This window comes from Rattus norvegicus, chromosome 5 (assembly GCF_036323735.1).
Source record: "Rattus norvegicus strain BN/NHsdMcwi chromosome 5, GRCr8, whole genome shotgun sequence".
Taxonomy (NCBI): Eukaryota; Metazoa; Chordata; class Mammalia; order Rodentia; family Muridae; genus Rattus; species Rattus norvegicus.
The window spans coordinates 51,434,633-51,455,999 of record NC_086023.1 but is presented as its reverse complement, the minus strand read 5'-3'; the positions used below and the strand labels follow the sequence as shown (position 1 = coordinate 51,455,999).

General features: G+C 48.1%; 1 protein-coding gene across 7 annotated transcripts in view; it reads right to left on the bottom strand.

Annotated features, from left to right (window-relative positions):
- Positions 1–21,367, bottom strand: part of Bach2 (BTB domain and CNC homolog 2) — a 350,229-nt gene that overhangs the window by 323,031 nt on the left and 5,831 nt on the right. For 4 of the 7 annotated variants that reach the window (XR_010066378.1, XR_005504432.2, XR_010066379.1 and 1 more), the window contains exon 1: positions 20,845–20,983. The exons of 1 other annotated variant lie outside the window; for it this stretch is intronic. The gene's annotated coding sequence lies outside the window, so the exon portion shown is untranslated. Of the gene's footprint in view, positions 1–12,470; positions 19,176–19,197; positions 20,825–20,844; positions 20,984–21,367 lie in introns of those variants that run through there. 2 more of the 7 variants (XM_017593347.3, XM_039109821.2) reach the window with 2 other exon arrangements.

The window sequence follows — 21,367 nt, the reverse complement described above, 5'->3', positions numbered from 1 at the left end:
CACCATCCTCGGTGAGCTAGGCCTGCCTGTATTAATCGTCAGTCAAGAAAACTCACTACAAGCTGGTCTTTTCTCGATTGAAGTTCCCTATTTCAAACTGACTCTAGCTTGTGCCGAGCTGACATAAACCTAGCCATCGACACAGTCAGAAACCGGGAACCATGTGAGCGGTTCATGCAGGTCAACAATGTGCTGAAGGATAGACTGGGTCAGGGGAACAAACTGCTGGCCCAGGCAACAAAGCACTGTGCACCAAGGTCCTTACTGTGACCCTGAATTACTTGTCAGGCTAGCTCCTAGAAAGAGGCCAGTGGCATCAAGAAAGAACTTACCAATATTCTAGTCTCCCCATTCAGCCTTACTCTGCAGAGCACCAGTGGCCCTCCCACTGTCAAATCCCATGCCCTGTACACCCTGTTCTCCACAGCACCTTTTCTATAGCTGGAAATGTATGCATTCCCATTTCCCTCCTACTCCCACTCCATGTCATCTGTTCTTGGACCATCCACCCTGGCTTTACAGACAGCCCCGAGAACGTCTGCATCCTTACCCTCGAACCCCTCGCCTTCAATTTCAATCTTCCAGCAAAGTGTTCTTGCATTCACTCTGTCTTCATACTTTAGGCATTCAAAAGTTTGCCTTTCCTTCCCAAGCGCTACCATCCCAGGAAAGAGGAAAGAAAAAAAGAGCTTCTTTATAGGCCTCATTCATTTCTTCAACAACAGATACTTGGGCACCAAATCCAAGATATAGTTGTGCCATCTGTCTGTCTGTCTGTCTGCCTTCTTCGTGTTCAATTCCAATCGTTCATTGAGACCTGTTGATTCTTTAGATCTCATCCCTGGCTCTCTCTACCTACCTGCTCAAAATAGCTACTGCCCTCTTCTCTCTTGATATTTCCTCTTCTCTGGCTATCCACTGTGCTCTCCGCCACCACCACCACGGCCATTCCAACCTTCCCAGTATCCCCAGCTCTGAGCCTCAGAGTGGTAACCCAAGAAGCAACTAGCAAGGCTTAGCAGCAAGAAGAGACATGGCAGAGTAGCTATGAGCTCTGGCTTTGGAAGCTAATGGTCCCACTCTGAGCCACGGTACCAGCACTAATTTCCGTGTGCCTGAGTCTCTTCGCTCCTACAGCGGACTCTGAAGAAAAGGTCAGTGAAAGCGAGCTCGCTTGGAGAGCTCCAGCAAGGCAGGCCTCTGGAATCTGTGTGGCCATCCTGGCTTTGTTGCTAGCCCTCCCCAGAAACCCTTCTCTTGGGAGCTACATCCAAATCCTAACCCTTGTCACAGCTCCAGCCAATCCACTCCAGCCTGTGGCTCTCCTCGGATCATTCCAGCCACACTGGCTTTCTCCAAACTTTCCATAAAGTGATAACTGACTATTCCTGACTCAAGCTCATCTTTAGATTTTCAAGTGTGGCCAGCAACCAATGTGCCAAAAGTGCAAGGGTATGAGGGCTGTGCTTCAGTGCTGCTTTCTCTGTGGCCTCAGAGGCCGAGTCCCAGCCCAGTCGGTAAGGCTCCAATCAGACCAAGAGGCCCAAACACACAAGCCCCTCCAGGTATCTGTAAGCCCTCCCAGGCAGCCAGCTCACATATGTCCTGCTCTCCAGGCAGAACCAGGTGGAAATGGGAGGCAAGGCTCTGGCTTTCGGGCTGCATAAGAATCCTTTCCAAGACCAATGACCGTGAGTGTTCTGAAATGAACTTTGCCACATCTATTCTAAACAATGGCTTAGAGTTCCGTCACTAAAGGCATTATCACACACAGTCTGCCCAGAACTTGCCCTGACTTTGTTCCTATTCTAATGAAAGAATATATTATCCACCTAACCTTTACCTAACTTTCATATGATACTGAAGCCTTTTGTTTAAGATTTGTTTTTGCAAAATCCAAAAAGTCCACCTGAAAGAACAAAAGGAAGAAGAGGAAGAAGAAGAAGGAGGAGGAGGAGGAGGAGGAGGAGGAGGAGGAGGAGGAGGAGGAGGAAGAGGAGGAGGAGGAGGAGGAGAAGAAGGAGAAGGAGAAGGAGAAGGAGAAGGAGAAGAAGAAGGAGAAGGAGAAGGAGAAGGAGAAGGAGAAGGAGAAGGAGAAGGAGAAGGAGAAGAAGAAGCAGAAGAAGCAGAAGAAGAAGAAAGCTTGCCACACGGAGAATTTGTTAAGACTTTTTTATACCTAAAAAGGGAATTTTTAACCACAACCTTAGTCATAGACCTGCAACAGGCAGATCAGAAGCAGTGAAAGATAACGTGGCAATAGACGATCTGGTGGTGGTGGATGCGCCCGGGTTCAGGCACCGGCGCCAGGGCTCACAGGACTAGCTGGCGGAAGTGGGCGCTGTACCCTTATCCCGCCCCCGCCTGACCACCTGTGGCAGCCGGGGAGGAAGCAGGCAACCCCCGCACATCTCCAGCTGCATCTCGGCAGCCACAAACTACGCAGGCGTCGTCTGATAGAGCCAAGGTTCTATCAGAAGCATCGGTGTGAAGGGGGAAAATCTTCAAGTCGTGATGAGTAACCTGTGTACTTCAGATCCTATCTCCAAACTCTGAAGCTGGGCTAAAGGGGGACCCCTCTAAATATGGCCACGCAAGGGCCCAGTCTGGCATCCATTTCTTGGGGCTCTTAAAGGCTGAGGTGAGGCAGCCAAGGCATAGGGAGAGGGCGAAGAAGGCCAAGTGGTATTCCTGGGAGCTTCCAGTCTTGCCTGATGCATTCACTGGAAATGTCTGCATCTCCAAAAGCATGCCGGGTCGGAGTGGGGCTTCCTAACCCTCCACTCAGTGTGGGCCAAGATAAGCCCAGCAGCCTCGTGTCAGCACCTCACCCTGCACAGAAGACGGCCCGAGTTTGAGGCACAGTCATCTGAGGAAGTAGCTGCAGAAACTCGGGAGCCATGTAGGTGAAGAAAGTGCAGGAAAGGGACTAGATACAGGTCAGCTTTTGAGAGTGCTCTTTGCTCGACTTGGATAATTTGTTTCGTCCCTTTAAACAGCTAAATTAAAATGCACCTGCAGTGTAAATTGTGGAAGAGAACACCTGCTCTTCAAATGTGACTTGAAAACTATTTTTTTAAACCTCTCAGGGCGCTCTCGTTCTATATTAAAAAAAATAAGACAGTTAAAGTTCTTACCAGAACTTAGAACTCTTAAAAACAATTGCCAATGAACATTAAAAATGTGATCCAAACTGTACCCAGTATCTTCAGTGTCTACAACCACAATAGAGACATCACCTCCAACACGGGACCTGTACCAGCAAGTACAAGTACATAGTTGGAAAGGGAATGTCCTAGGTTAATGTCACATTCTCTGTAATTAGTTTAACTTGCCACTACTGATAGGCATGGTGTCCTTGTCCAGTAAGGCCACAGACCATACTTCAAGTGACTATCTTGCTAACATCTGTCAATTTCAAGCCTTATGTCATAAGGCTGCCCAATATTCAATGTGACTTAGCTGTCTAAAATCTAGTAAGATGCTGTAGTTCCCAAAAATAGATTCCTAAATTATAAACTCGTATCGGAGTCAAGGAGGCCTAGGCAGCCATAAAGCTACAAACCCCATGGCAACTGGAATTGCGTTTGTTCCTGTATGTTCCTGCTGGGGCACTCAGCCTTGAGCGCTGCGTACAGAGTGAACAAGCATGGACTCTGACCAAGTCCAGCCTTCCATCTTGTAATGGCAGGCTGTGGTCAAATTTAGAAATCAGGACTGAAGAATCTTGTTAATGTAGAAATCAGATTTTTAGGGATTTAAAAGAAAAGATGTATTCTTCGACAATTTCATACACCTATACAAGGTGTCTGATCACCTGTATCCCCAGGCCCTCCCTCTCAACCCACAAAATTTAGATATTCTTTAAATTCAGTCATCGAAAAAGGAAGAGAACCGTGCTGGAAATTGAACGGAAGGGCCAGAGGGGATGGATGAATCCAAGGAAACTGTGTCTTCCCGACACAACAGGGCTGACACACATGTCAACTTCAGAAACCGTGCACCGTGCACCGTGCACAGGACCTGCATAACTTCAAGCCAGACAGGATCCCAGCCCTGAGAGGGGGAAGTGGACATGGGCTCCCGCCTCCAACTAAGAACCTATCTGCAACTGATACCTACTGGCAAAGAGGAAAACCAGTTTTCTCCAATGGAGTCTCACTGGGTATATTAACTACGCCACAAGACAGACTCTAGCTCTAGGCATAGATGGACAGCTCATCACGATGGTGGATTTTTTGTAGACTTTTGTCTCATTTTGCTTTGTTAGGGCATTTTTTTTTTAAATCTTCTTGGTCTTTTTCTTATTTACTTGATTTTCATTTTTCTGGATTTGTGTTATATGCGTGTTTCTTGGTTTTGACTTCTGTTTCTTAGGACCAAGAAAGAACATAGATTAGGGTGGGTAGGGAGGTGGGATGGATCTGGGAGGAATTGGGGGGAGGGCACAACATGATCAAAATACATTGTATGGGAAAACATCTCAACTAAAATGATCTTAAAACATAATTACACTTTGTGGAGGTTATTAAAATGTCTGCGCCTCCTTCCCACCCTACAAAATCCCCTTTATCTACCTTGTCTCATCCCCATGCATACACAGAACATTATCTGAGCCAACTTCCAAGGTATAAGACAGACGTGGTGATGGGTTTAAACAAACAGCCCCTGGTAATGCCGCACGCCTGAGACATCACCTCTGCGTTTGCTGCGTTTGCCAGACAGTGGAGCACACTTGAGATGTGTTTGTAAGTCATTTAAGAAACTTTTTATTTTGGAATTTTATGACTGTCACGTTGAGCTTAAGCGTGGCCGTGAGCACCAAGGGAGTGAGTGACTAATCCCACAGAGGGGAAAGCGTCAGTGAGTCATGGTTTCCACCTGAACTTCGTCAGTCCGAAGGAGAGCTGGAGAAGTATTTAAGGGAAGATGGTCCTCTGAAAGGGAACAGATAAATACTTTATCTGCCCACTCTACAACCCGACAAATAGGAAGTATTTGGATATCTATTATAAAATACGCAGACCCCAAATCTCCCCTCTCCAGTCAGAGCTATAACATCCATGCATTCCAACGGCTGCCCAGAGACACAAGCAACCTAACTTTACGTGAGGGAAGGGAAGAAATCCGCACAAAAGTAACTCAGCAGCACTAATACTAAAATGATACTGTCGCCATGGGAACCGGTATTTTCAGTTACATATGTGGCTTAATAAATAAAAGCATTAAGAGTTAGTAGGGATCCTAGACACATTCGGTCTCTCCAGTGCTAACAAAGCCGTGATCACCATGGAGATCGAGTGTAGACTGTAGGGCTGAGGTAGCACATCTGGGAGCTCCAGGTAACACTGATGGCAGACAACAGGATCTGGGACTCTCGTCTAAGTGGGACAGAACTCTTAATGTGGCCCCAAGGGGATGTGACCTAAGTGAAGGCCAGGTTCCACTGATACTCTCTGGGGCTGTGGGAGGAGCCATAGGTATGTCCCCAATCTGTACCTGAATCAATTTTCATAACCCAAATGTAAGAGTTACAGTCACCCCTGCTGATGTCATCTCATCTCATCTCATCTGATGTTCAGGATTTGGCAACTGCCTTGTATTAAGTTTTAAATAACAGACCAGACTGAACTAATTTCGGAAAATAACAATGCTCAAATACTTCAACATTTTTATTATCTAAAGAGTTACACGTATACAAAAATATATGCATTTAAAAAATAACATCCTTGGGGCTGGGGATTTAGCTCAGTGGTAGAGCGCTTACCTAGGAAGCGCAAGGCCCTGGGTTCGGTCCCCAGCTCCGAAAAAAAAAGAACCAAAAAAAAAAAAACCATCCTTGATAAGACCACTCTGCACTGCAGCCTGGCCTTCTATCACCTCTGGGGTGTGTGTGTGTGTCTGAGAGTGCGTGTATGTGTGTGAGTGTGTGTGCATGAGTGTGTATGAATGTGTGTAAATGTGTTTGAGTATGTGTATCTGAGAGTGTGAATGAATGTGTGTGTATGTATGAATGTGTATGTCTGAGAGTGTGTATGTGTGTGAATGAGTGTGTGTGTGCATGAGTGTGTATGAATGTGTGTTTGTATATGTGATCTGAGTGTGTGTGTTAATCTATCTATGAGTATGTGTGTGTGCATGAGTGTGTATGAATGTGTGTTTGTATATGTGTATCTGAGTGTGTGTGTTAATCTATGAGTATGTGTGTGTGAGTATGTGTGTGCATGAGTGTGTATGTAAGTGTATCTATGAATGTGTATGTGTGTTTGAGTGTGTGTCTGAGGGTATGTGTGTTCATGAGTATGTGAATGTACGTTTGAGTACGTGTATCTGAGAGTGTGAATGAGTGTGTGTGTGCATGAGTGTGTATGAATGTGTTTGTGTATGTGTATCTGAGAGTGTGTGTGTGAGTGTATCTATGAGTGTGTGTGTGTGTGTGTGTGTGTGTGTGTGTGTGTGTACACTGATGACAATGTTGATTCCTGTTATACTGTTGCCCGCTGTGTGCGTCTATGTGTTCGGCTTCCCGTGCTGGTGAACTCGCCATGGATAAACTCCCACTGCACACATTCTTCTTCATCTTCTTCTTTCCATTGTACAGTGTGTTCCTGAGACTCACTCTCTCCTGCATTCTATTGGGCTCGGTAAACACAGAGACCTCAGGCCTCAGCACAGCACAAACTGCTCCATCATCCCACCGGACGAGGGGCTGCCATTTTCCTGACCTACATTTTCCTGAGCTTAAGGAAGGAGGAGCAAAGTCACAGTCTGCCCCTTGCTGCTACCACAGGGCAATGCTGTTTCTCCACACTCTCCCATACCACCAGCTCATTCCCCTCTCCAAACAGAATCCAAAACACAGACAGAGCGAAATGTATTGACCCAGCCTGATCTTAGTTTTGTGAGAAGGTTTACTCAGCATGTCTGTCAATGCTTCCTGAGGCACGCAGGTTAAGAGTTTTTCTTGACGGTACATTCAAAGCGAGACTGCTGAGTCCTAAATTATTTGCCTGTTGAACTTGATTGGGGGAATACAAACTTCTCCAGCATAATTGTGCCGAGCTATACTCTTACCAACCACATTCAAGACCCCCACCAACACATGGTATCATCTGATTCTTAAAGGTCTGCCAATCCAGACAGCACGTAGTGATATGCTATTGTGTCTTTAATTTGCATGTGCTTGACTGTTAGTAAGGCCTAGACTCTCTTGATGCATTTGCTAGTCATTAGCTTTCTTATTTTGTGAAATGAGATCAGATTATCTGTGTTTTTCTTATTGATTCATGTGTCTGCTTTCTACATATGGTAGGCCCATCCAATACACAGGCCACCAATATCATCTACCATTTTGGGTTTGTCTTCTCATTCTGGTGAGCATTCAGCTTTTTTTTTTTCAAATGATAATGCTGAAAGGCTCCATGTATGTCTTTAACTTTTTGTATTACTATAAGAATTACCAGCCAAGCAGTAGTGGCATGCCTTTTATCCCAGCACTAGGGAGGCAAAGGTAGGTGGATATCTGGGTTTGAAGCCAGCCTGGTCTACAGAGCCAGTTCCAGGACAGCCAAGGCTACACAGAGAAACCCTGTCTTGAGAAATCATAAAACAAAATAAATAAAAAACTAAAATAAAAAAAAAGAAAAATAATTGCCTAGGACTAGAATTAGAATCCCCCATGCCTTTCTAAGTGCTGTATTCTAAGGAGGTCTAATTTGTGAACAGTCAAGAAAAAGGCTTGCTGGGCATGGTGGACCATGTCTTTAATCCACTACTCAGGAGGCAGAAGCAGGAAGAACTCTGTACCTTCTAGACCAAGTTAATCTCCTTAGCAAGTTCCAACCAAGCCAGGGCTACGGAACGAGTCCTTTTCTTAAGGAGGGGAGGAGGGACGGACAGGATGCTGTTAACATGGACTAGCAAGGTGGTGACCCTGACACTGTAAGCATAAAGGCCAACAGGAACTGTTCCCTTCAGCAAACCCCACGCCATCTTGAAGACTCTTCAGAGTCCACTCTTTAGAGTGGTCCTTCCTTTCAGTTCTCGCTGTCCTCTCTCTTTGTCCAGCTCCCACCACACTGATCTCTGCTGTTCACTCTGGCCCCTGGGCACACACGGTGGTTGTGGAAGCAGATGTGTCATCTTCAACACCAACCGCAACCTGTCTCTAGATAGCCTGCCGTGGACACAAGAGTTCTGCTTAACAGAGCCCTGCAAGAAGAGCGGGGCCTGCAGTGTGTCAGTGCAGATTTGTTCAAAATGCAGTTCCAGAATAAATTTTAAAAATTTCAGAACCGAAATATAACTCACAACTGGGAAGCCGTGCAAAATAAAAATACACCTGAAGTCTCGGGGTAGGAAACAGGTTCGAAGAGCTTTAAATATCAGGCTGAGGAGTCTGTGTTTTTTCTGTGGGCAGAGAAACACGGCAGGTGGGGATTAAAACTGGAGACCCAAGGAGCCCGTTCATTCACTCCCTCCCTCTTTCCCTGAGTGGCCCTCCTGTTAGCCTGCAATCTAGAGAAGCGCCAGGAATAAAAGGAGCAGACAGCAACAGAGAAGCATCCCATTAAACCCCAAAGTACCAACGAGAAGGTGTAAGACAACAGATCCATTGTAAAAGAAGTTTCCAGGAGGCAAGACTGACTGGCATAAAACTGCACTCAATAAAATAAAAACAAAAACAAACAAACAAGCCAAGATCCTTCTGTGAGATGCTCAGTGGCTGAGAGCAGGTACTGTAGGAGAGACAGTCCCCAGGAGCACCCCAGTCACACCTACCTCACATGCACACATCCATCCATTCATACATTCACACATTCATTCAGTTATATAATCCTGCTGCAAATGATGTATTTATTTACTCCTTATCCTTTTATCCTTCCCTCCTTTCTTCCTCTCTTTATAAAACCCTATAGCGAGTGCTGTCTGAAGGATTCCTTTCCTCCCTGACCAGGCAGAGAAGGTGTGAAGGCCTGCTCAGCAGCTCAGGACAAAGGGGGAAATGGTTAGAGAGCAAAACAGTGTCAGCGATGTGAACAGGCAAGCTCCTCCTGAGCCTCGAGATCCCCTTGTTCTAACTGCAGAGTCTTCTACTAACAGAAGGGCCCGCAGGGAAAACCAACCGAACTAGCAGGAGAAAGAAGGCCCCATGGATAGACTGGAGCAGGCTGGTGCGCAGGACAGCAGCAGCCCTGGCTGTGGAAGCTGGCGGCGTGCTTCCTCTCCGCCATGGCTGACTCTCATTTTCTGTGAACCCCCTTGCTGGAATCCTTTGACGGTGACTCACAGGGCAATCGGGCTACTCAGCAAGCCCACAGCCCTTCACAATAGACTGTGTAGGAGGTGCCCAGATCCTGGCGGCCTGTGGTCTGTTCAGTTTTTTCCTTTCTGCCTTCTGGGAGGATCTGCTCTTCAGCCACATTTCCCTCAAAACACAGCCCCAGAGGCAACGCTTAGTGCACAGATTTCTGAGCGATGAAATAATCCACTTTGGTTTCTTAGTCATAATGAAACTAAAAACAGTGAGACAAAAAAAACAATGGGGTCACCATCACACCTACAAAAACACGATTTCATACTCCAGTGACATAAAGAGGTCGGGAGGGGGGGTGGGGGGGAACTCAAACTAACATTTTCCAACCTTTCACTGAGAGCAGGGGCTAAAACCACATGTTTTGAAGGGCTCACACTGTGTTATTATTAGAAGTCACAATTCTATTGATACTGATGAGTCACCCCTTATCGGCGGAAACCGAGAATGTCCATCAGCATATGCTTCAGTCACTGTGGCTTTCTCTTTATTACTGGTCAGAGAGCCCTCAGGAAACTTCTCCGGGGTACCAAGAGGCTCTGTTTCAGCCCCTGCAAGGCTTTTTCCTGTGACAGCTCAGCTCGTTTGCATCATCCTCTGGGAGTCTAGGATGATCTGATCAACTCCCGTCCACAAAAGGAAGTTTGGGTAGCGACCTCAGAAAAACAGCATTTCACACTTTCCGATGAAATACCCAAACCGAGCTATGTAAACAAAACCAGCAAAGGGAGTCAGCTAAGTCAGGTGGCATCATCCTGACCCAGGGCTAGACGCTTTGTTTTTGTTTTTACATCAAGAGCCAGCAACAGATGCAAACAAAGGCTGTGGTCACCAAGGGACTGGCCTGCTAGTCACACCCCCTTACTGCCCCGCCTCCTGTTTCTGCTGCCCACAGAGATGTGGGCCAGGTCTCTGCAATGCCAAGGAAGCCCCACTTCCAATTTCATGAAGTCCTTGGGGGGGGGGGGGCTAAGTAGTTAACAGCAGGACCTCTCCTTACCCATGTGTCTGGGTTTGAAGGTTCCCAAAACAATAAAGTGAAAGTCTTATTTTCCCAGATAAACGCTATTGTGTCCTACGCTGCTTCTGCAAAGGCAGGCAGACTTCAGCGCCTGCTTCCCTGCCCGCCCCGCCAGAGGCTGTGGTGGGTAGAGGGAAGAAGACTGCCCATCAGTTCGCAGTGATCACAGACCCACAGACAGTGACCTCCCATCCCTCCCAGGCCACGCTGGCCCTGAGCACTGCAGAGCGGCCCAGGGAGCCCCACGGCCCCGGGGCACATGAGTCAGCAAGCCGCTGGTGGGAACTGCTGACTGCTCAATACTGGCATTCAGAGGTACACTGTGGGGCGAAACAAAACTGGGACACACAAGACTCTCTGCCGCCCCCCCACCGCCCCCGCCACCACCCGCTTATTATTTTCCTCTGTCAGACCAAAACATGCAGAGAGTCTACACCCTGGCTCAAAAAGAAGTTACGACCAATAATAATCAGTAGTGGTAATAAAAAAAAAAAACAACAAAAACACAAAAAACAAAACAACTCACTCTCCGTGTTTCAATGTGTGGAACAGCTGCATTCAAATCTCTTGAGCCGGTTAATTTTAACTGGCTTTAATTTTAACTAGATTTAACTGCTTTTCCTCTCCTCTGACAAATCAAAATAGCCTGCCGTATCGACCACAAGAACTGGTAACCAAAGCACGGTTCCTGTTTTTCGGAAGAGACTTGCACTCAAAGCCACAGATGAGGTGTTCAACATATGTGGGAATTGAAGTGTTAAATGGGGGAGACTGAAACTCAGACACTAACTCAGGCCCCGTGGCGCCTTTACATGGCCATCCCATGCCAGACTCTGACCTACATGCCCTCAGTTCTGCTCTCTCACTCAACACAGAATCCCAAAGTCCACGTGGAAGGTCTGGTGTTTGGAACAGAGAATGCATTTCCCCCAAAGGCGAGTGCAACTTGTCCATGAGGGAGCACGGTGGGGACAGTCCATGCTACACTCCAGCCTTTAAGGAGCATTCCAGGTTGTGCCGCTTACAGGAGGGGAAACACTACCGCAGGCAACGACAGCACCAAAATAATGAAGACAGCCCCCAACCCCCACGCCCAAGCGGCTGAGTCTGGGAAAATGTCTAATTAGCAGAGAAGGAAGGCCCAAGTGTTCCAAGAGACTTCTGCACAAAGGGGAAAGAAAGGCATTGATAGTTATCTACTGGTACGGATAGGAAGCGTCTGGAACGATCTGAGTCCCAGGAGGAAGAGGATGAAGGAAGGAAGAGAACAAAGAAGAGAAAAGCTGGTGACTAGGAAGAGGAGGTTGAGAAAAGGGGAAGGGAGGGAGAGGAGGAGGGAGAGGAGAGATAGGAGGAGGAAAGGGGTGAGGAAGACTCAGCAGGAGTTGGAAAAAGGAAGAGAAGGATGCTGAGAACTGAGGAGTCTGGGTGAAGGTTGCCATGAGGTATATTTATACTCAGGAACTACAGCGTACTCTCCACTGGACTACCCTGTTACAGAAAAACCACTCCACACCCAGCTACGTAAGACCGAGTCCAGCACAGTTCCACAGGCTGGCACTAGATGGCGCCACCAACTCAACATAGCATGGTTGCTGGAGGGGTAGAAAGCAGCTCTAACTTCAGCCCCCCCCAACCCCCCTCCCCAGGAGCTGTTTACCAGGCAAGGACTTTATCTAAAACAAAGATTGCTCCCTTAACCCATCTGCCTCTCTCCGTGTCCAGATCGCATTACTGTACTAACAGGAGAGGTCAAACTAATTCTGAAATCAGTTCCTCAGCCCAATTTTATCAATGAAACTGTGGTGAGGGGAGAGGATAGGATAGGATAGTAGAAGAGGTTGGATACATGGCTTCCCCACACCATAATACTCACAAATTCAAGGTTAACGTCAGAGGATGTTTGCCATTAACTGCCCCCCCCCAAAAAAAAATCCCAAATCCTTGGCCATGTTGTTTCCCCCTTGAAGATTGGTTTAAATGTCACATGTACAGCACCTCACAGGTGAAACTCCCAATTTATCACGAAAAATCAGCTGTGTTTTACACCTTCATTTTACTGTGGCTTGTGCCCTCTGATAGGCCTGTCTCCACTTCCTGCCAGTACTAGGCTCGTGAGGAGACCCCCTTGCTCACCATGGAACTCCGTCAGCAGGCCACCATGGTGGAACGTTCCAGGCTTCCTCTCCTGCATACTTCTTTGCCTGTCTTCTGCTCAAATGCTGACATGTCAAAAGAGTAATGCACCGGGTGTGCTGGGGTAGAGATTTCCTCATAAAACTCTATTTATATAATCCTTTTCGGGTATTGGGTTGAGGTCAAAAGGGCAGGAACTGGCTATCACACCAGGTGGCCAAAAGGTAACAGAGTGCGACATGGAGTTGGCTGCAAGGGGATTCTGGGAACTGAGGGCAGCCTGCCTGCCTAGCTTCCTTACAATTCTCATAAGGACTGCTATACCCAGTGCTAGCTACTCATCCCAGGGGATGTGCGCAAAGGAAGGGTTAATTTGAAATGTGTCTACATTTCCCTCTCACTGAATGGTAATAATATCTTTCACAGATAATTTCTTTTTTTTTCCCTTCAGTTTGACTCTTCAGGGTTTGCTCATTTGCATAATATGGAATCTTGAACCCATATAGATATTCCACAAATCAATGCAAGTAATTCTCACACTAAATCAGCAGCTTTAATTTAAGCTCATCATTGTTTGCATAGAAATCTTCATGCACTCATCTGCCTGATTTTTTTAATCACTTAAAACCTCCAACACTGACACACTGAGTGTCTCCGCATTTAGCGATCTCCAAATTTTGAACTCATTGCTAAAAGAGACGAGCACAGTACATTCATACGCTTTATTATTTCCCAAACTGAGCCTTCCCCATGCACTTAACATTCAGGCAGCCCCAAGAATGCCTCTCGACTGAAGTGTCAACTTGGTGTCCAGCCCCAGGCAGAGAGGAGCTGAGTAAGCACTCGGAGCCATGACCCTCGCAAACCCCAGGTAAGTGGGACGCTTGCCAAGCAGAGTCCTTCAAACCCATTCAGATCTCCAGCTCAAAGTTGCAACACGCTAATCTGGCAAGATAATCTCTTCCTGAAACTGCCTAGAATGAGGACAAAGGTTACTACTTTCTCTGTCACTGCTTGCTAACGTCCCCAATTAGGAACGCTAATGGAATTGGTCCGTGAATGCCATTCTTCCTCCAGGGTAGAGTGTTCCCGGGATTAAAGGAATCATTGCTTTTAATTTTTTCCCCCCTTCCCTCACCAAAAAACCTCAAATGGCAAATTCTTCACCTATCAAGAGGGCCCACCGGAGTGTGAGGGACAGAGATAAACCCTGAGGATGGAGAAACGGGATCCATGGGCCACCTCTTCGTCTTTTGCTTTCCGTGTTATCACCTTTACTCGCTGATCTTTACATGCTTACTAAGTAAGATCTGAGGAGCGCAGTTATTAGAAAGTGAATCACGAGACTGGCTGGAGAGATACACATCCAAGTCAGTTTCCCAGAGAAACTGTTTTTCAAGTTTATCTTTTAGACAGATGTCAAGTAAACAGCCAGCCAGCATTTCACAGTGAGTTGCCAAAACGCCCACTCCTGATATCAGCAACGGGAGGTCCCACTGCAGATGAAGAAGTGGAGAGGGGGACACAAAGTATAGTGGCCCCTGCTTACCTCAGACATCTCCCATCCAGTCCCTGCTTTCCCAGTCACTCCCTGCTGCGTCTAGGACTGCTCCCGGCTATTAGGATGATTGAGTTCGTGCAAGCAACACAGATACAGGGAAAACCCAGGGGTGCTTTAGCATGCATTCTAATTGACCTGTCTTAAATACTACCACTCCTTTTAAGTTAAGCTTCCAAGAAAGGTCCAGAATCATTCTTGGCTGCAAATCCTACTCTCCCCACCCCTTTCTCCACTGATCTGGAAAGGTGGAGCTTCTTAGAGGCTAGACTCACATTTTCACTCACCGTCTATGCATAGGTCTAACACATGACATTTGACCACCAGAAATGTCCAATGTGGTTTCTGGCCATTCGAATATTGTCAGAGGATGTTAAAGTGCTCAAAGTAACAATGTTAACTTGAATGTTATCTTGTACTTTTTTCCCAAGTATGAACATGAGTGTACTTTGGGCAATTAGCAATTCTGTTTTCATCCAGTTCTAAAGGCAGTGGCAAATAAATCAATTCTGGACTCTGTAGACAAGACTAGCATTTGCCAAAATGGCCCTGGGGGTTATATCGTGGGTTACACAATACTCCAAAGGGCCAAAGATAGTTGTGAATTAATAGGATTAGGAGGTTGGAGGGAAACAGAAAGCCCCAAATTTTAAAATGGCCTGGTTTAAAACTCATACCTAGGGATGGAGTGCATCCCTAACCAACTGACCAGGTCAAATCCCCACTCTGTAGCCTGTGGAGGATGATATGCCTCCCCTTACACAAGTTAAAATAAGCTCTCTGTACCAACTAGAAATCCTTCCAACTACATCGTGTACTTCTTAAGGGCCAAGGCCAAGACTGGGCCACCAGCCATAGTAAGAGATACACACTATTTGTCTGGGATGAATGCACGTGACATTTGCCTTTAAAGATTACAGTGTCTGTTCACATGACTTACTTGATAGCGTCCATACATAGTGCTGTCTGGGATGAAAATTAAAACTGCCAACCATCTATGGCTTCTGGGCACACTCATTTCATACCAGCACTTGGGAAAAAAGAGGCAAGAGGATCTCTGAGTTTGAGGACGGCCTGGTCTTCTGAATGAGTTCCGGGACAACCAGAACTACACAGAGAAACCCTGTCTTGACAAACCAAAGAGGTGGGGGAATCTATGGCTCCTGGAACGCTTGCAAAGTTAGTGAGCACACATCATTTGCTGGTGGAATGAAAGTCACCATTGGAGTCGGAGAAGGTCCACAGGTTAGACGCTGCAGGGTCCCCAGCAAACTTCTGAAGTCTCTGCCTAGTGACAGGGAAGAGAGGAGAAGGTGTGGGGGACAGAGACCACAGTGATGGGGACTTAAACATATGAAGGCCTTCTTCTGAAATGGACCGAAGTGTGCCTTTATCAGCTGCAGGCCCAGGAAGGACTAGAAGAAAGGGAGCTGGCCAGGAGCAATGGCTCTCTGTACAGCGGCCATGTGTCCTGAAGCCCTCAGGAAGAAAAAAGACAGACAGGAGGAAAATGACACATCTTGAAACCAAAAGACAATTCATGGTCAGGCTAAGGAACAAAAGAGATGTGAACCAGGGGAATATTCTGGGAAAGCTGCGATTATGAAGTCACTGGGGAAGACCGAGAGGCATCTTGGCTGTAATTCCAAAGACTAGAATGAACTAGTACGTGAAATGCCTTCTGATTGGGGACATTCATTATTTTGGTGGAAAAAAAAAAAGCTCAAGGAAAGACAAAGACAAGTTTGCTCGAGTTCTGAAGTGGGGCCACTCTTGGGATCAAGCTACATACTCTTTAGGAATGAGGCAGCCCTTGAAAAGGCAGTGGGATAAAGACTCCGAGACTGTGTCCCTCTTTAAGGGAGCAGCATGTTGACTATAAGGTTAACTTTCAGCTTTAGGGAGACTCACACCTGAATTGACCAGGAAAGGGAAAAAAGTAATTTTTTTTTAAAATCTTGAAGGAAAATCTTGACAAACAACTTGTCTGTTAAATATTTTCTGGACTAAACTGAACATGAAAAAGTAAAATGAGCGAGTTACATTTGGAGCAACCTTGCTGAGTTTATAAAATGTTTAGTTCACATTGCTTCCAATTTTTTGTAGATATTTGCATAGAATTTTAATATGTATTAAATACACTGTCGTGTATTGTCATTGATAAGACAGTTTTCTCTTTCGGGACCATGACTGGTACTGCTTTTCCTAATGCCATTCCAGCTCTGCCGAAAGCTCCCTCACAGACGACCCAGTGTTTGCCATCAGTGCTGACTTCTGAACTTTGAGTGCCTCTGGGACAGCCTGATGTCACTGGTGTCTGTGTAATGCCCAGATAGAAAGCAGAGCCCAGAGAAGCCCAGAGAGGGCTTGCTGCCTAAACTGCAGAAGTTGACAAACACGTTACATCTTGTACTGTTCCCTGCTCCATGTACTTGGGGGCTGAGGTTGTGTTCTCTCTGGGCTGCAGATCTTGCCACACCTCAATCCAATCATTGACTTGGGGCAGGATTGTGTATTGCAGATGGGAAAACAACCTAGAGGCAAATCCAACCCTTTGACATTCCAACATGACACGGGACACTGTTGAGAACCTCACAATGGAGTTCTAAAAAAAACGTTCTTAAGGTTTTAAGTGAATGCACGGTTTTGTATTGAGCTGCATTCATAGCTACTCTTAGCACGGTGTGGGCCACTCGCATCAGGCTAAACACTCTGAACAAGCAGACATTCTCAAGTTCAGACCGGAACCTGCCAATTCTCAAGAACCAGCACCACACCTACTTCACAAGTTGCTCTAGTAGTCAGTGAGACACACTGAGGTAAAGAACTCAGTACGATCTAGCAAAGCATGAACAATCAGTAAACCAAACCTATTGTTTTAATCAGATTTCTCAAGAAGTTACCCTACTTTGGTCAGCAACAATGAAAAGAAACTGGGTAGTTCACAAACAATGGGTTATCTAGCTGCAGAGCAACATTGTGCCCAAGGAACTAAGTACCTAGCCTTTCAGATAGAATTTCCCACTAAAAAAGGAAGGTAGCAATTCCTTAATGAGATGTTAATTTGAACCTTCATTGTCCACAAGCCTTTCTGGTTTCTTGACCATTGTGCGGCTCCTTTGGCCCAAGTGTACAAATTATTCACTATGTATCAGGCTTCAGAGAATTGGTAAGTCTGAAAACATTAAACGGCAAGATGTTTTAGTGTACTAAGTAGCACTCGGTATTGGCCACCTGCAGCTTTTAAAATGGTGTTTGTTTATTTAACTTACACACACACACACACACACACGCACAAGCACACACACACGCACACTCACACACACAGTACAACTTTCAGAAATTGGTACTCTCCAAACTCAAAGCTAGTCAGACCTGGCAGCCTAGTGCCTTTATCCACGGAGTCATCTCCCTGACCCAGCCCAAGTTCTGACAGGCATTCTCAGCAACACTTTAGAAGAGGGGAGTCCACAGGACAATCTGGAAACAGGCGAGGGACCTGGCAGCACAAAGCCTGCATTCACACTCAACCCTGCCTGGCAACAGCAGACAAGGGCTTAGAAGTGGCTGCCCCCCACTCCTATACTATGCCCTCTCCTCATCAGGACCAGATGCGCAGTGTGAGGGACGCAGTGGAAAGTGGGAATGAGGCCCCTTTCTTTGTTTATGATGTAAGATCTTGGGAAGGCAAAGACATAATTTTAAAGCAGGTGTGAGATGTCTGAGCAGAAGAGGGCAGGGCAGTGTGCAGATGGTCCTGACCTCTGGGGCTGTTCTTCACTGCACCCCACCACCCTACTCCCCCTCCGGAGAAACAGCAAGGTGCTCATTTACCTAAGCACTGGCCAGCCTTGGAAGCAAACCAGACACTATGTTCCTGAAATCTGAGGTTTAAAACCCAGAGCAGTGTGGTTCCATAGCAGGGCTTCCGAGACCAAGGGTCCCTTTCTTCCTTGTTAAGACTGGATCCATACCAGAGATGCTAAGCAAGGGCTAATCCAAGTGAAATTAAACTGCGCCCAACAAAATGGATTGGCCTGGGCCCTTCTGTTGGCATCACGGGAGTCTCCATTACAGATCCTAAGGAATGGAGCTCACAATCACTACTGAATTACTATGTCCCATTGGCTGTGCTGACAGTGGGCACAGAAGTGCAGTGCTGGCCTGAGAGAGATTTGAACATGAACCTGACCATCTGGCTCTCGGTAACTCACTTTGATCACAAAATGAATTGCAACAAATTGAAGAGCACATGGCTCGAGTTAATTGTCTCATCTGTAATCTGAACCTACTTTTAAGCTCTTATTATTACCCTCTATCAGGTGGAGACATTTCCTCCCATCACGGCAAAGTGCATTTTCCTGATGAACTGTAATGGATCATTAAATTCCATATCTGAATAACAATACTTTGCACTTATTCAGTGCCTTTCATCCTGGGATTTTCAAGGCAGTTTGCAAATAATTAAGCCCCTCACACAGCAGCCAGAGGTGAGTGGCTGGAAGGGAATTGTCTGAAGATTCTGAGTCAAAGGGCATAATTCAATAGAAAGAGAAGACGCGGCATCCTCCCAGACACTGGCAGCACTGAAAGTAAATTAGGGGCTATTTTATTCCCTCCAACCCTTTCTGCCTCACTCCTGCCCCACAGAAGAGTCTGGTATACAGCACACAAAGCACGAAGAAGAACTAACAGGGGTGCTTACACTCTAGCTAGGACTTAGATACCATACACCTGGGGAAAATAGGTCTGTGCAAACTGACGATTCAGCCCACTTGAAGGATGGAGAAATATCAGGAGAATTTATTCAGACATGGAGATCACCATGTGGTAAAGCCTGGAGCCTTTAAAAATACAAAATGCATATATCAGCCAAACTATTTCATGGCTGCAGAGCTCATTTCTAGAACCTGCCCACCTTCATTGGAACGACTTTGGGTTTCAAAAGTAGCCATTAGTGCCAAGGTGGGTGATCAATAGTTTAAAAGTACAGAATGCCAGAAGCCGTACAAAGTTTTGTGGCGATTATAAGCTCCTGGAAAACTGAATTACATACAATAGGGGACACTGACAGATCTTTCACTGGAGCCATTTGGCTGCAACACTGTGAATTAGCAAGACTAATTCTAACAAGATGTCTTTTTTCCCCACCACCACCACGTTTATTACCTGAAAGAATGAAAAGGGCGGTCCGCTGGTTAAGCCGCTGGAGGTTCAGGATGGGATGACCTCACATTTTAAGCAAGTCGCCTGCTGCCTTGCGGAAGTAGCCATCTCTTCTAGAGGAGTGGCACAAGGCGGTTCAAGCTTAGCTTTTCTAGTCAGCCTGTGCTTTAGCGGCGCGACAGTTTCCTACATGTTACATTTTAATGATCTGAGAAAACCATTATCAGAGGTAACATCTCTAATTTTACTCTTAAACAGACAAAAGCAAAAAAAAAAAAAAAAAAAGGAAAAAAATCTCATTAGGCAGCATCTTCGCCAAGGTTCCCACTAGGCTAGGAAGGATTTTTATCTACAGTAATTACCCTTTTTAGTTAAATACACTCAGCAGATGAAATTAACAGAGTGAAAGACTACGATACTAGACAGTGAAGGTGAAAAATCCAGGAACGCGTCGCCTGGCCGCCCACGAGCCCGCTGCAAGTCGCAGCTGGGACTCAGGGTGGTGGTGCTCCAGCCCTCCTCGTCCCAGAAGACAGTGACAGCAGTGGCGGGACCCGCGTAATGCGAGGAGCACCTTGTTGTGTCACACATAAAACCACTCGGACCGCAGCCTGGCAGGAACTTCGCCCAAGTTGCCAAACTTGTATGTATGCAAGCGCAGGCTGGGGAGACTCAATGTACGCAAGACCCCGGGTGCTTGGGGTGTGGGGCCCTTCAGACACGTGCCACCCAGCCGGCTTCCTCTAAGTCCCTGCAAATCCTTGCCCACCCCGAGGTCGCCCAGATAGATGCTCGATCAAGTCCTCTCTCACGGGCCACCTGGGGTAGTCCATGAGCGCCTCCCGCTGCCCTCTGCTTGCCGCTCGGCTCCCCAACACCCAAAGGATGAGCGAACTGCGAGGGCCTGGGTGCGAGAAGGTGCAGCGAGTTGTCCCTTCCTTAAACTCGACTCTTGGGTGGAGCCCTGGGGATTCAGAGACTGGCGTACAGGTGTGGATGTGTGTTCTAGGACCTTGGGGAGAAGATGGTTGCAAGGTGTCCCTCTCAGAAGCCTTGAGCTCCCCTTGGCGCGTCTGCGCCCAAGGAGCCCGGCTGCCTTGTTCTAGCGCCCGGCGCGGTCATCCGAGCCACCCTGCGGCGGCTGACAGCTGAGCGCAGAGCCGCAGAGCCGCAGTCTTCGCGAAACCGCCGCGCGCGAATGTGGTGGGCAGGGAGGGACCGGGCCACCCGGGCTGGCCGGAGCGCGGGCTGGGGCCGGAGGCAGGGCCGTGGGTCTGACAGCTGCTGCGGCTCCGGCGACGCTCCTCTCCCCACCCGCCCTCCCGCCCCACCACTGACTTATTACCCTCGGCTCCTCCTCCCCCTGCTGTTCCAAAACACCCGGCGACGCGAGCAAAATACAATGCCGCCTCGCCCGCCGTAAACAGGCAGGCGGGAGAGCGCACCCCGCCGCCGCGTCCTCCGCTCGGCTCCCACCCCTTTCCCGTTCCTAGAAAATGCCATAAGGCGGCCGTGGGCGGGGAGCGGCCGCTCGCCCTCCGGACTCGTTGCCCGCCGCGGCCCTACGCCGCCCGCTGCCCCGCTTGCCTGCCCCCGTGCAAACTTGCCCCGCTGCGTCGCCTCGGCCCCGCGGCCCGGTCCGGCACTCACCTTCCCGGGAACTTTCGTCCTCCTGCGCTAGTCCTGCCCGCGTCTTCCCAGCCCGCAGCCCCCTCCCGGCCGCCGGCGTGGTGGGCGGTCCTGGGGTCACCGAGAGCAGGCGGAGGGGATGCGCATCACATGGCAGCTCGCTCGCAGCCCCCCGAGTCCGGGAAGGGGGAGGGGAGCGGCGCGCGCGGCAGGGGCGACGGGGGGCGGGCCGCGAGGGAGGGGCGGCGGGCGAAGCGGGGCGCAGGGGCGACCGCAGCCCGGTGCGCGGCCGCGGGGCTGCTGCTGAGGCGGCGGCGGGGCTGCTGGCTGCGCCGTGCGGCTCGCGCTCTCCCGGAACGCCCACACTCTCAATCGCTACATTGTTGACATTCGGCGCTGACGTCACCCGCTCCCCATTCACAATAACTTTACGGGAGCGGGGCAGCGCACCTCCCCGGCCGCTGGGGCGCCGTACGCCGGGTGACTGGCGTAAGCTTCTCCGCGAATGGCGCTCCCCGGGGCTCGGGCCCGGGCGGGCGCGCGC